The sequence below is a fragment of the Moschus berezovskii genome, chromosome 19, assembly GCF_049115385.1.
Source record: "Moschus berezovskii isolate FMDL1 chromosome 19, NW_MosBer_1.0, whole genome shotgun sequence".
In the NCBI taxonomy this organism is placed as follows: Eukaryota; Metazoa; Chordata; class Mammalia; order Artiodactyla; family Moschidae; genus Moschus; species Moschus berezovskii.
Window position 1 is genome coordinate 57,330,661 of NC_142478.1, and position 16,341 is coordinate 57,347,001.

Consider the following 16,341-nt stretch of genomic DNA (forward strand, 5'->3'; position numbering starts at 1 on the left):
GAGCTGTACTGCATGTGCCTAAGGATGAACTATAAAATTCTTCATAGATGCCATCCATCAGAGTCAGGAGAAGCAGAGTAAGAGATCACATGGACCTTGAAATCAGATAGACATTGTTTCCTTTTTTATAGAAAATGCCATGGAGTCTGAGACAGGTTTCAGTTCAGTTCAGTCACTCAGTTGTGTCCAACCCCTTGTGACCCCATGGACTGCAGCACGTCAGGCCTCCTGTCCATCACCAACTCCCAGAGTTTACTCAAACTCATGTCCATTGAGTCAGTGATGCCATCCAACCATCTCATCCTCTGTCGTCCCCTTCTCCCCCCTGCTTTCAATCTTTCCCAGCATCAGGGTCTTTTCTAATGAGTCAGTTCTTCGCATCAGGTGGCCCAAGTATTGCAGTTTCAGCTTCAGCATCAGTCCTTCTAATGAATATTCAGTACTGATTTCCTTTAGGATGGACTGGTTGGATCTCCTTGCAGTCCAAGGGACTCTCAAGAGTCTTCTCAAACACCACAGTTCAAATACATTAATTCTTCGGTGCTCAGCTTTCTTTATAGTCCACCTCTCAGATTGGTGACAGGTTTAGTGACTTGTCCAAATAGAGGAGGAAATGAGAGAGTTGGAGCTTCACTCTAGCATCTCTAGCATATTTTACATCTTCTGCTTATTTCATTGTACACTCCTGCCGTCACAAGGAAATGGAAAAGTCCCAGTCCTCAGGGCTTCATGCTATAATAAGAGAGGTGGAACAAACACAAAAGAAATTAGGAAAAGCAAAAGATAACCCAACTTAAAAACAGTATAGAAAAAATAGAATCATATTCCTAACTGATGAGGAAATGGGAAGGAAATGAAGGAAATAAGGAAATGAAATGATTGTCAGGAAGAAAACGTTCAGAAAGGAGATTTTTTAAAAAATTGTAGATCGAAGATATCAAGAATTATTTTCATACCCATGAAATTCTAGTAATTGATTTTCTTAGTGCTTTTCTTGTGCCAGCAACTTGCAGACAAAAAGTGAAAAGCAACTTGCAGATAAAAAGTGAAAGTGAAAGTCACTCAGTCATGTCCATCACTATGCGACCCCATGGACTGTAGCCCACCACGCTCCTCTGTCCATGGACTTCTCCAGGCCAGAATATTGGAGTGGGTAGCCGTTCCCTTCTCCAGGGGATCTTGCCAACCCAGGGATCAAACCCAGGTCTCCCGAATTCCAGGCAGATTCTTTTATCGTCTGAGTCACCAGGGAAGCCCAAAGGGAACAGTTATATGTATTTCTAGTGATGATAAAATTTCTCTGTAATAGTATTAATAAAATATAGTAAGAATAAATGTTTGTAAATATAGGCATACTTTATTGCATTTTTTACAAATTAAGAATTTGTAGCAACCCTGCATTGAGTTTCTGTTGGTGCCATTTTTCCAACATTTGCTTACTTCATGTCTTTGATTTTGGTAATTCTTGCAGTATTTCCAACTTTTTCATTATGTTTGTTATGGTAATCTGTGCTCAGTGATCTTTGATGTTATTATTGCCAAAAGATTGGCTTCCTGAAGGCTCAGATGATGGTTAGCATTTTTTAGCAATAAAGTATTTTAAAGTTAAGGTATATACATTTTTTAGACATAATGCTATTGCGCACTTAACAGACTACAGTATAGTGTAAACATGACTTTATATATACTGGGAAACCAAGACATTCATGTGATTCACTTTATTGTGATATTCACTTTTTTGCAGTGGTCTGAGGCAGTATAGAGTCAGCAGAAATAAGACCAGGAGCTGACTATGGCTCAGATCATGAACTCCTTATTGCCAAATTCAGATTTAAATTGAAGAAAGTAGGGGAAACCACTAGACCATTCAGGTATGACCTAAAACAAATCCCTTACAATTATACAGTGGAAGTGACAAATAGATTCAAGGGATTAGATCTGATAGATTACCTGAAGAACTATGAATGGAGGTTTGTGACATTGTACAGGAGGCAGTGATCAAGACCATTCCCAAGAAAAAGAAATGCCAAAAGGCAAAATGGTTGTCTGAGGAAGCCTTATAAATAGCTAAGAAAAGAAGAGTAGCTAAAGGCAAAGGAGAAAAGGAAAGATATACCCATTTGAATGCAGACTTCCAAAGAATAGCAAGGAGAGAGAAGAAAGCCTTCCTCAGTGATCAATGCAAAGAAATAGAGGAAAACAATAGAATGGGAAAGACTAGAGATCTCTTCAAGAAAATTAGAGATACCAAGGGAACATTTCATATAAAGATGGGCATAATAAAGGACAGAAATGGTATGGGCCTAACAGAAGCAGAAGATGTTAAGAAAAAGGTGGCAAGAATACACAGAAGAACTATACAAAAAAGATCTTCATGACCCAAATAACTGTGATGGTGTGATCACTCACCTTGAGCCAAGTGGGCCTTAGGAAGCATCAGTACGAACAAAGCTAGTGGAGGTGATGGAATTCCAGTTGAGCTATTTCAAATCCTAAAAGATGATGCTGTGACAGTGCTGCATTCAATATGCCAGCAAATTTGGAAAACTCAGCAGTGGTCTCAGGACTGAAAAAGGTCAGTTTTCATTCCAATTCCAGAGAAAGGCAATGCCAAAGAATGCTCAAACTACCACACAATTGCATTCATCTCACATGCTAGCAAAGTAATGCTCAAAATTCTCCAAGCCAGGCTTCAACAGTATGTGAACCGTGAACTTTCAGATGTTCAAACTGAATTTAGAAAAAGCAGAGGAACCAGAGATCAAATTGCCAACATCCGTTGGATTATCGAAAAGGCGAGAGAGTTCCAGAAAAACATCTACTTCTGCTTTATTGACTATGCCACAGCCTTTGACTGTGTGGATAACAACAAACTGTGGAAAATTCTTAAAGTGATGGGAATCCCAGACCACCTGACCTGCCTCTTGAGAAACCTGTATGCAGGTCAAGAAGCAACAGTTAGAACTGGACATGGAATAACAGACTGGTTCCAAATAGGAAAAGGAAAACGTCAAGGCTGTATATTGTCACCCTGCTTATTTAACTTATATGCAGAGTCCATCATGAGAAACACTGGACTGGAAGAAACACAAGCTGGAATCAAGATTTCCGGGAGAAATAACAATAACCTCAGATATGCAGATGACACCACCCTTATGGCAGAAAGTGAAGAAGAACTAAAGAGCCTATGGATGAAAGTGAAAGAGGAGGGTGAAAAAGTTGGCTTGAAGCTCAACATTCAGAAAACTAAGATCATGGCATCTGGTCCCATCTCTTCATGGCAAATAGATGAGGAAACAATGGAAACAGTGACAGGCTTTATTTTGGGGGCTCCAAAATCACTGCAGATGGTGATTGCAGCCATGAAATTAAAAGACGCTTGCTCCTTGGAAGGAAAGTTATGACCAACCTAGAGAGCATATTAAAAAGCAGAGACATTATTTTGCCAACAAAGGTCCCTCTAGTCAAGGCTATGGTTTTTCCTATAGTCATGTATGGGTGTGAGAGTTGAACTATAAAGAAAGCTGAGCACCGGATGCTTTTGAACTGTGGTGTTGGAGAAGACTCTTGAGAGTCCCTTGGACAGCAAGGAGATCCAACCAGTGCATCCTAAAGGAAATCAGTCCTGAATATTCTTTGGAAGGACTGATGCGGAAGCTGAAACTGCAATACTTGGCCCACCTAATGTGAAGAACTGACTCATTGGAAAAGACCCTGTTGCTGGGAAAGATTGAAGGCAGGAGGAGAAGGGGATGACAGAGGATGAGATGGTTATATGGCATCACCGACTCAATGGACATGAGTTTGAGTAAACTGCAGGAATTGGTGATGGACAGGGAGGCCTGGTGTGGTACAGTCCATGGGGACACAAAGAGTCAGACATGACTGAGTGACTAAACTGAACTGAGGCAGTATGCCTGTAGTTCTTTCATTAAATCCATTTACATTTTAAATTGGGAGTTTTATTGAAAGAGTATTTAGTGCATTAAAGGAAATGCTTCTTGGGTAGCTCAATGGCCAAGAATTTGCCTGCAGTGTGGGAGAAAGTGAAGTCGCTTAGTCGTGTCCGACTCTTTGCGACCCCATGGACTGTAGCCTACCAGGCTCCTCGGTCCATGGGATTTTCCAGGCAATACTGGAGTGGGTTGCCATTTCCTTCTCCAGGGGATCTTTCCAACCCAGGGATCGAACCCGGGTCTCCCGCATTGTAGGCAGATGCTTTACTGTCTGAGCTACCAGGAAAGCCTGGGTTCAGTTCCTTGACCAAGAAGATCCCCTGGAGAAGGGAGTGACAGCCCACTCCAGTATTCTTGCCTGGGAAATCCCATGGATAGAGGAGCCTCATGAGCTACAGTCCATGGGGTCGCAAAGAGTTGGACATGACTGAGCAACTAACACACACATACACACACAAAGGAAATGCACTATTATGGAAATCCAAAGATCAAAACTATAGTCTGTCTGGAGCAGTTGGAGATACTACTACCTGAGCATTTGGGTTCAGGGAAGCTTCAGGGACTTTAGCGGGAGCTTGTGGATAATATCAATGAATGTGATAGTAAGAGGGTTTCTCAGTGTTAAAGTATCTGCCTGCCAATGTAGGAGATGCAGGTTTGACCCCTAGTCAGAAAGATCCCCTGGAGAAGGAAATGGTAACCTACTCCAGTGTTCTTGCCTGAAAAACTCATGGACAGAGGAGTCTGGTGGACTATAGTCCAGGAGGTTGCAAAAGAGTTGGACACTACCTAGCGACTGAACAGCAGCAACAGCAGCAGCAGCAGTGATAATAATAGCATTTATCAAGTGCTTTCTGTGTGCCAGGCACTATTACGTTTTTCATTCAGGCCTCATAACCACCCAGTTAGATAAACCACCTTTACACAAAGGAGCAAATAAAAGCACACAGGGTAAAGGACTTGCCCAAGATTACACAGCTGGTATATAGCAGAGCAAAGTTCTAAAGAAAGGGAACCCTCTTACACTGTTGGTAGGAATGCAAACTAGTACAGCCACTATGGAGAACAGTGTGGAGATTCCTTAAAAATCTGGAAATAGAACTGCCATAAGACCCAGCAATCCCACTACTGGGAATATACACCGAGGAAACCAGAATTGAAAGAGACACGTGTACCCCAATGCTCATCGCAGCACTGTTTATAAGAGCCAGGACATGGAAGCAACCTTGATGTCCATCAGCAGACAAATGGATAAGAAACCTGTGGTACACAATGGAGTATTACTCAGCCATTAAAAAGAATATATTTGAATCGTTCTGATGAGGTGGATGAAACTGGAGCCTATTATATAGAGTGAAGTAAGCCAGAAAGAAAAACACAAATACAGTATACTAACGCATATATATGGAATTTGCTATGACCAGTGAGTTCTCTTGGCAAAACTCTATTAGCCTTTGCCCTGCTTCATTCCATACTCCAAGGCCAAATTTGCCTGTTACTCCAGGTGTTTCTTTTTTTTTTTTTTTAATTTTATTTATTTATTTATTTTTTGCATTACAATAGTTTAATATGAACAATCAGAACTAATTAACAGTATAACAATATTTTACAACTGAAATAATTAAAATAAACTATAAAATTACTACATAAAACAGGTCTGATCTAGCTTATTTACTTTCTATAATCTCTTCAGTGCTGCAAAACCATTTATTTCTTTTTTTTTTTCATGTTTTAATAAACACTTCGTCTTTTTGTATTGCTTTTTTTTTCATCACAATAATAGAAATATAACATCATATATCACTGTAAAACACATTTCCACATAAATGCTGATAAGCACAAAATATTTTTCATCATTTACATTTTAACTGTAATAATATATGGCAGAATTAAAGCTGCATCCATCATCATGTGTCTAACTCACCTTGCTGTAATGAATTTTTAAATGTAATGGTTTCTGTCGCAAAGTAAAATCATACATAATGTCTAGTGACACAGTACGCTGGTGGATGGGTGGATTTGGAAAATGGAAATGCAACTTCATTTTTAATTAGATTTATAAACTTCACCACCTCCACCTCCAGCCAGCTTCCCAACCCTCCCTCCCACCACCATTATTTATTTATTTATTTATTTTTTTAAAATGAGGCTTTTAATTAATGTTTGACAGAGCTGATTCAGGTTGAATAGACTAAATTTCTTTAAACAAACTTACTTATACTCCAGAGTCCTTTAAAAACTTAATAGCATTTATACATTGAAGGTATTTGATTTTCTTGTAACTAGCACTTCAAATGCAACAAGCATTTGAAGCAACAAGCATTTCACCCAACAAGTAAAACTTTCTACAGTTCATAACTTTTATAAATAAAATAAATTAAATGTACAGTGAATAAGTTCTCTGAAATATTTCAATATTTCTGCAGGTTTAGTAACATCGTAAAATACATTTCAACTAAAATTCACAAATCTAAAAACCTGTTAGGCATTTTTAGGCGTTTTAAGTTGGAAATGAAGACCAATGTTACATCGTAATATGCCAATTACAAATAGTACTTCAAATAGCAAATACTACAGTTTGTCCCAAACTTTAAAAACTATTCATGAACTCAACACTGAACTATTGATGGCTATGAGAATTGTTTCCTAGCCTTTTTGAAAATTTCAACCCATTTACGTTTAAGGTAATTATTGATAAGTACGATCCCGTAGCCATTTTCTTTATTATTTTGGGTTCAAGTTTATACACTCTTTCTGTGTTTCCTGTCTAGAGAAGATCCTTTAGCATTTGTTGGAGAGCTGGTTTAGTGATGCTGAATTCCCTCAGCTTTTGCTTGTCTGTAAAGCTTTTGATTTCTCCTTCATATTTGAATGAGATCCTTGCTGGGTATAATAATCTGGGCTGTAGGGTATTTTCTTTCATCACTTTAAGTATGTCTTGCCACTCCCTTCTGGCCTGAAGAGTTTCTGTTGAAAGATCAGCTGTTATCCTTATGGGAATCCCCTTATGTGTTATTTGCTGCTTTTCCCTTGCTGCTTTTAATATTTGTTCTTTGTGTTTGATCTTTGTTAATTTGATTAATATGTGTCTTGGAGTATTTCGCCTTGGGTTTATCCTGTTGGGGACTCTCTGGGTTTCTTGGACTTGGGTGATTATTTCTTTCCCTATTTTAGGGAAGTTTTCAACTATTATCTCCTCAAGTATTCTCTCATGGTCTTTCTTTTTGTCTTCTTCTTCTGGGACTCCTATGATTCGAATGTTGGAGAGTTTAACATTGTCCCAGAGGTCTCTAATATTGTCCTCATTTCTTTTAATTCGTTTTTCTTTTTTCCTCTCTGTTTCATTTATTTCTACAATTTTATCTTCTAGTTCGCTAATCCTGTCTTCTGCCTCTGTTATTCTATTGTTTGTTCCCTCCAGAGTGTTTCTGATCTCATCTATCGCATTATTCATTGTATATTGACTCTTTTTTATTTCTTCTAAGTCCTTATTAAATCTTTCTTCCATCTTCTCAATCCTTTTCTCCAGGTTATTTATCTGTAACTCCATTTTGCTTTCAAGATTTTGAATCATTTTCACCATCAAAATTTGAAATTCTTTATCAGGTAGATTCCCTATATCTTCTTCTTTTGTTTGTGTTGGTGGGCAATTATCTTGTTCCTTTACTTGCTGGGTATTTCTCTGCCTCTTCATCTTGCTTATATTGCTTTGCTTGGGGTGGCCTTTCCCTTTTCTTGCAGTTTGTGGAGTTCTCTTTATTATGTAGTTTCTTCGCTGTGTGTGGGGTTGGACGGGTGACTTGTCCGGGTTCCCTGGTTAAGGAGGCATGTGTCAGTGTTCTGGTGGGTGGAGCTTGATTTCTTCTCTTTCCTTTAGAAGACAATGGCTGCTTTTCTGGGAGCCTGATGTCCTCTGCCAGAATTCAGAAGTTGTTTTGTGGACTTTACTCCGCATTCAAATGTTCTTTTGATGAATTTGTGGGGAAGAAAGTGGTCTCGCCGTCTTATCCCTCCGCCATCTTGTTCCTTCCTCCCCAGAACACTGGATTCTTATATTCCACTTGATCGTGGAGTATCTCTTCCCAGCTGCTCCAGCAAGGCAAAGCTGCTGTACCTTACCTTGCACGAGGGGTATCTCCTCAAGGCCTCCCCTCCTGCCTTGAATGTGGATCAGCTCCTCTAGGCCCTCCGGTGCCCAAGCAGCCACTGCCTCCTGGAGGTGGTACAGCTCCTCTCGGCCACCGCCCTAACCCTGGGTGCGGGGCAGCTCCTCTCAGCCACGATTCTGCACGTGGTCGGTTGCGCCGGGAGCCGGGCGTCTCTCGCGTCTGCACCGCCGGGAGCCCAGGTGTTTCTTGACTTCCTACTTTTGCATTCCAGTCCCCTATAATGAAAAGGACGTCTTTTGTGGGTGGTAGTTCTGAAAGGTCTTGTAGATCTTCATAGAACCGTTCAACTTCGGCTTCTTCAGCGTTACTGGTTGGGGCATAGGCTTGGATTACTGTAATATTGAATGGTTTGTCTTGGAAACGAACAGAGATCATTCTGTCATTTTTGAGATTGCATCCAAGTACTGCATTTTGGACTCTTTTGTTGACCATGATGGCTACTCCATTTCTTCTAAGGAATTCCTGCCCACAGTAGTAGACATAATGGTCATCTGAGTTAAATTCACCCGTTCCAGTCCATTTTAGTTCACTGATTCCTAGAATGTCGATGTTCACTCTTGCCATCTCCTGTTTGACCACTTCCAATTTGCCTTGATTCATGGACCTAACATTCCAGGTTCCTATGCAGTATTGCTCTTTACAGCACTGGACCTTGCTTCTATCACCAGTCACCTTGACAACTGGGTATTGGTTTGCTTTGGCTCCATCCCTTCATTCTTTCTGGATTTGTTTCTCCACTGATCTCCTGTAGCATGTTGGGCACCTACCAACCTGGGGAATTCCTCATTCAGTATCCTATCATTCTGCCTTTTTATATGGTTCATGGGGTTCTGAAGGCAAGAATACTGAAGTGCTTTGCCAGCAAATTTGGAAAACTCAGCAGTGGCCACAGGACTGGAAAAGGTCAGTTTCATTCCAATCCCAAAGAAAGGCAATGCCAAAGAATGCTCAAACTACCGCACAATTGCACTCCACTCACACACTAGTAAAGTCATGCTCAAAATTCTCCAAGCCAGGCTTCAGCAATAGGTGAACCATGAACTTCCAGATTTTCAAGCTGGTTTTAGAAAAGGCAGAGGAACCAGAGATCAAATTGCCAACATCTGCTGGATCATGGACAAAGCAAGAGAGTTCCAGAAAAACATCTATTTCTGCTTTATTGACTATGCCAAAGCCTTTGACTGTGTGGATCACAATAAACTGTGGAAAATTCTGAAAGAGATGGAAATACCAGACCACCTGACCTGCCTCTTGAGAAACCCATATGCAGGTCAGGCAGCAACAGTTAGAACTGGCCATGGAACAGCAGACTGGTTCCAAATAGGAAAAGAAGTACGTCAAGGCTGTATATTGTCACCTTGCTTATTTAACTTATATGCAGAGTACATCATGAGAAACACTGGACTGGAAGAAGCACAAGCTGGAATCAAGATTTCTGGGAGAAATATCAATAACCTCAGATATGCAGATGACACCACCCTTAAGGCAGAAAGTGAAAAGGAACTCAAAAGCCTCTTGATGAAAGTGAAAGAAGAGAGTGAAAAAGTTGGCTTAAAGCTCAACATTCAGAAAACTAAGATCATGGCATCCGGTCCCATCACTTCATGGGAAATAGATGGGGTAACAGTGGAAACAGTGTCAGACTTTATTTTTTTGGGCTCCAAAATCACTGCGAATGCTGATTGCAGCCATGAAATTAAAAGACGCTTACTCCTTGGAAGGAAAGTTATGACCAACCTAGATAGCATATTAAAAAGTAGAGACATTACTTTGCCAACAAAGGTCCATCTAGTCAAGGTTATGGTTTTTCCAGTGGTCGTGTATGGATATGAGAGTTGGACTGTGAAGAAAGCTGATTGCCAAAGAATTGATGCTTTTGAACTGAGGTGTTGGAGAAGACTCTTGAGAGTCCCTTGGACTGCAAGGAGATCCAATCAGTCCATTCTAAAGGAGATCAATCCTGGGTGTTCATTGGAAGGACTGATGCTAAAGCTGAAACTCTAATACTTTGGTCACCTCATGCGAAGAGTTGACTCACTGGAAAAGACTGATGCTGGGAGGGATTGGGGGCGGGAGGAGAAGGGGACAACAGAGAATGAGATGGCTGGATGGCATCACCGACTGGATGTACATGAGTTTGAGTGAACTCTGGGAGTTGGTGATGGACAGGGAGGCCTGGCGTGCTGTGATTCATGGGGTCGCAAAGAGTCGGACACAACTGAGCGACTGAACTGAACTGAATATATGGAATTTAGAAAGAATGTAACAATAACCCTATATGCGAGACAGCAAAAGAGACACAGATGTATAGAACAGTCTTTTGGACTCTGTGGGAGTGGGCGAGGATGGGATGATTTGGGAGAATGGCATTGAAACACGTATATTATCATATGTGAAACGAATCGCCAGTCTAGGTTCCATGCATGATACAGGGTGCTCGGGGCTGGTGCCCTGGGATGACACTAAGAGGGATGGGATGGGGAGGGAGGTGTGAGGGGGTTCAGGATGGGGAACACATGTACACCTGTGGTGGATTCATGTCAGTGTATGGCAAAACCACTACAATATTGTATTTAGCCTCCAATTAAATAAATTTATATTTTAAAAAAAAGAACTCATAGTCATACTACACCAATAACATAACTCAGTGAATCACTTCATATTGGCTTCTCACTGTTCCTGCCACAGTCATGTGTCTGCCTGTGTGTTGTTTTTTTTTTTCCTCCATTTTTTAATTTCTCCTCATTCTTTGGATTGGCATAGTTGTAACCTTGGCTTGCTTCAGTTCAGTTAGCTTGCTTATGGCTCCTCAATGTTCACATCTCTCACTGTAGTCTTTCTCTACCTATGTGTTGAAGTTGTGAATTTATAATTCTCATTTTCTCTGCATTTTCTAATTTAAATTCCTGGTGCAGTGCCTCTCTTTGGAGAGCAGAGCAGTTTTCCACACCAGACCACCTCAGAGATTACTACTATCCTCAGGTCAGATCAAGGATCCATCCTTAGTTGAACCCACTATGCTTGTGGGTAAGGATCAGAAGAAAGGAGGGTAATATGGAACTAAGTATGGCTGCCTAGAGAATTTCCTTCTGGAGAAGCTACAGAATCAGGCAGACCCTAAATAACCTTAGGTAGATGACTTCATCTCTATATTGTGTCCTTACCTGTAAACCAATCCCTTCTTAATAGAGTGGTTATAAAATTAAATGAAATAACACATGTAAGGTACTTTGCAATAGCAATGACTAATACACAAGAACTGTTTTTAAAAGTTATTTATCATTATAACTATTAAAAATAGTTTTAAAGGAAAGAATACTATTGCTTTTCAAATTGATTTTCTAAGTAAAACCAAATATACTAGATTAAATTCTATAAAGTCATTTATTATCAAATATAACCAGAAGCTGAAATTCATTTTTATATGTTTTAACTGGATTTCTATGTATGTCAAGTACTTCCTGCCTGTTCCATTTCAAAGAAATATTGCTGTCTCACCACCGTTCCCAAATAATACAGCTCTTCAGTTCTTAACATATTCATGAAATCAAAGGGGCATCAAAGTCCTGTAAGCTTTTCATCTCTGTCTTCTGCCATGTTGAAAAGTAATGGGTACAGAGTTTCAATTTTAGAAGATGGAAAGAGTTCTGCAGATAGATAGTGGTGATGGTTTTACAACAGTGTGAATATATTTAACGCCACTGAACTGTGCACTTAAAAATGGTTTAAGTGGGACTTCCCTGGTGGTTCAATAGATAAGAATCTGCCTTCGAATCCCTGGTCGAGGAACTAAGATCCCACATGTGGCAGGGCAACTAAGCCCGTGCACCACAGCTAGAGAGAAGTCAGCTTGTCGCAGCTGAGACCCAACGCAGCCAAAAAATAAGTATTTTTATTTTAGGTGTATTTTACCACAGTTTTGAAAGTCTGAAAAAAAGAAAAGAGTATAGAACTTGCCCACGTTTTTATTAACCATTTGGTTTTTTTAAATATTTGAGTTCAATGACCTTATTGAGTCCCTCATGTTCATTTTGTCTATCTCCATATGTCAATCTCCTACATCCCTGTATAGTTTATTTTTACCCAGAAACCTTTTGCAGTGAAAAGTATACTGAAAAAAAAAGCCACTTCATTGACTTTGAGCTATTTCCAAATAGTAACTGAAATTCTTAATTGTTCTCTACTTTGAATGGTATTTATTTTTAACTTGTGTAAGTATATCTAACACTTGAAACTACATGAATGTATTATCCTTTTTAAAATTATTTATTTATAGCTGTGCTGGGTCTTCGTTGTGAGCGGGCTTTCTCTAGTTGTGGTGGGAAGCCTTCTCATTGCAGTGGCTTCTCTTGCTGCTGAGCACCGGCTCTAGGGAGCACAGGTTTCAGTAGCTGCAGCTTGTGGGTTCAGTAATTGTGACTCCCAGGCTCTAGAGCACAGCCTCAATAGTTGTGACGCACGTGCTTAGTTGCTCTGTGGCAAGTGGGATCTTCCTGGATCAGGAATTGAACCCGTGTCTCCTGTATTGGCAGGCAAATTCTTTACCACTGAGCCACCAGGGAAACCCCTATCGTATTGTTAAAGTGCTGCTGCTGCTGCTAAGTCACTTCAGTCGTGTCCGACTCTGTGTGACCCCATAGACGGAAGCCCACCAGGCTCCCCCATCCCTGGGATTCTCCAGGCAAGAACACTGGAGTGGGTTGCCATTTCCGTGCAGGAGTACTTAAAAAATACTTTACACTTCTTGTTTTAATGGACAACTCTCAAAATTTAGGAAGTTTTATAGTGAAGTATTAATACATTTCCCTTCTTTTGTATTTGCATTTTGTTATAAATTGAATATTCATAATCATTTGAAAATTGGAGCATCACAACTTAAGATGTACAACATATTTATCTAAATCTTTTATAATTATCTGGAATTAGCTAGCATCTTGAAGTTTCATGTTTGTTTTTTAGAAGCTGTTCCTTAAATTATATGTAATTAAATGGCATAATACATGTAATTGTTAAAGCTAAAATACTTGTTTTAGAGTATATAATATGGTAATTATTGATTTCACTGAAATATTTCTTATCGATTGCTTTTTCTTATAGAAGTAAAACCATGCTCTTGGCAAGAATTCAAACTCTAAAGAATTATTTAAGGGAAAGAATTGAAATTATTTCTATCTCTATATCCCACCCCAGCACACTCCCTAGAAATAATGTTAACAGCTCTTTGTGTATTTTCTAGAAATTTTCCGAAAATTAATGAATAGGTAATTATTTGTTGGCTTCCTGAAGTTTGCTCTCCACACCTTTGTTCTACTCTCTTAGAAAAAAACAAAAAAACAAAGGCTTTTTGGGGTGAGGGGGCAGAAGTCAACTCTGACATATTAATGTCTGCTTCCTTTTGTTTTCATTGTACCTGCTATTCTTTTGCCCATCTTTTGCTTTCAACTTTTAAAAAGTTGCTTTGTTTTAGGTATATCTCTGAATAGATCTTGAATTGTGTTTTGTTATATGATATAATCTGACAGGTTTATTTTAATAAATAAGTTTAGCCAGTTCATATTTATTGATATGCAAACATATTTGGTCTTTGTGTACTTTATTATGTTTTGCTTCTGACTTTAAAGCCTATAAAAATAAATTCCTCTGTTCATTCTCTGTCACTGTCTCTCTCTCATATTTTCTGGCTTGTGGTTTTGCTCTACTGGTTGTATCTGTAATGCCGCCATTAATATTTCATTACTGTTGATAGTGTCTATTAATTCCCACTATGAGTAGTGATAAAATTGATACTTTTCCTCTAACTTCTTCTTCCCTCTCCTTTAGCTCCTCATTTTGGTCATTTGTCTTTCTTACTGTTTGCCTTTATACATGTAATATGCTTATCCTATAACTTGATTCATCAGCTTTAAATGATATCTGTTGCCCTTACACTACCATCCCCAGCAATGGGGAACTGCTTACTGAGGAAACCAGCTTACTCATTCTGCCTTCCATCTTCTTTTTCCCTTCCCCTCCCTGCAGATTTCCTGTATCGTGTCTACATTGTGAGAGCGTATAACATTTACTTTCTGTTCTGCTATACTAGTTCTCCCTTTTGGCTTTAGTATTATACCTGTACTTGTTAGACTCAGTGCTCATTACTAATCCTCTCACTACCCATTTTCCTACTTTTTATTGTCTCTCATTTGTTTTCTAGTAGAGTCCTCAAAGCTTAGAAGAACAATATTGCCTGATGAGTTCTTAACGTTTCTAGAGTTGGTTGCCTTAAATATTTCAATCACTGCTTGATTGGGCATAAAAATCATGCTTTCTTTCCTTGAGGATTTTTAAAGAGTAGCTCCACAGTCTTCAGGAATTAAGGGTGGACATAGAGAGAGCTGAGGCCAAGATAATTTTTTTAATGACTTGATATGGAAAATAATATGTTTTCCAGTTGTTCGAGTTCTGGGTTCTCCCTGTGTTTATCAGATCAAGGTTCTTGAATGTGCTGTTCAAAAATTCCTGGTGAATGGGGACTTTTGGTGTAATGGGCGTAGAGTTTAAATTTTGCAAGATAAAAAGTTTCAGAGATTGGTTGTACGATAATGTGAATGTTTTAATACTTCTGAACTGCAGCCTTAAAAATAGTTAAAATAGTTAAGTTTTAGATTATGTGTATTTTACCACAATTTAGAAAAAGATTCCTGGTTTAAAAAAAAACACTTCCTGGTAAATTATTCGTTTTATCATTATTTTATGACTCTTTATCCCTTGCAGTGCTTTTTTGTCTAAGGGTCTTATTTTGTTTGCTATTAATATAAGTGTGCCAGCTTTCTTATGTTTAGTATTGCTTGGTGTGTCTTTCTTTACTTTCAGCTGTCTGCATCCTTATTTTTGTCCTATATAAGTCTCTTAAATATCATATAGGGGATTTTGTTAGATATAGTTTCTTACATACAGTTTGAGAACTTGTCTTTTAATTAGTGAGCTTAGTCCCATTTGTATTTTCTCTTATTATCGATACATTGGAATTTATTTCTGTTTTGCACGTCCTATTGACTGTGCTTTTCCTATGTTTCTTTTTATACTTTCCATTGTACCAATCCTGTTTTCTTTATTTTCTTTTTTCCCTTTATTTCCTTTTCTACTCCTGTTCTGATATTGTTTACTCTTATATTTTTATCACATTTTTCTTGCCTAAAGTTAATCGGCTGAACAATTGTTAATCTCCTGATCAATACAAGGGCCTCAGAATGATTTCATACCCTCTCTTGCCTTACACATGTGTTCTTATCCTCTGGTATTTAATGTCCATTTTATTTCTTCAACCCAAAAACTGGTTGTCCTGGTGGTCATTACTGTTATAATAATTACTACTTGATACAGTCATTTCCTGTTTAGATTTACCCACATATTTAGCAATTCTTACCATTGCCTCATGTACTTTATTCCTTACTTCTGGATTCAGTTTCCTTCTTCCTGAAATGAAATTTCCTTGTTTTGTTTTCTTTTAGTAGTTCTCTCAGTAAAGAATCATTGCCAAAAGTAAACCATCTTTGTTTTTCCTCTTCAATAGTCACTTGGTCAGAAAAAAACTATTTTCATTGCTTTCTCTTTTCTCTTGTTGTGTTGAAGGCTGTTGATTTAATTCTCATTTCTTTTTAGGTAATGTCTTCCCTATAATTGGTTTTAATTTTTGTTGTTATATTCACTAGTTTGTTTTAGACTCCACATATAAGTAATATCATATAGTGTTTGTCTTTCTCTTTTTGACTAATTTCAATAGGCATAATACCCTCCAGGTTCATCTATGTTGTTATAAATGGCAAAATTTCTTTCTTTTTAATGACTGAGTAGCATTCCATAGTGTGTGTGTGTGTGTATCTCACATCTTCTTTTTCCATTCATCTCTTTTGGTTGCTTGCATATCTTGGCTATTGTAAATAATACTACTGTGAACACTGGCGTGCATATATCTTTTCAAATTAATGTTTTTGTTTTCTTTGGCTATATACTCAGAAATGGAATTGCTGGATCATATGGTGGTTCTGTTTTTAGTTTTTTGAGGAACCTCCACACTATTTTCCATGGTAGCTGCATCAATTTACATTCTCACCAAATGTGTACAAGGGTACAAGGGTTCCCTTTTCTCCACATCCTCATGAATAACAAATTATTTGTGGTCTTTTTTGGTGATAGCCATTCTGACAGGTGTAAGGTGATATCTCATTGTGGTTTTG

At 38.6% G+C, this 16,341-nt stretch overlaps 1 protein-coding gene across 2 annotated transcripts in view; it reads left to right on the forward strand.

Annotated features, from left to right (window-relative positions):
- Positions 1 to 16,341, forward strand: part of IFT81 (intraflagellar transport 81) — a 115,484-nt gene that overhangs the window by 72,922 nt on the left and 26,221 nt on the right. The gene's annotated exons all lie outside the window — the stretch shown is intronic.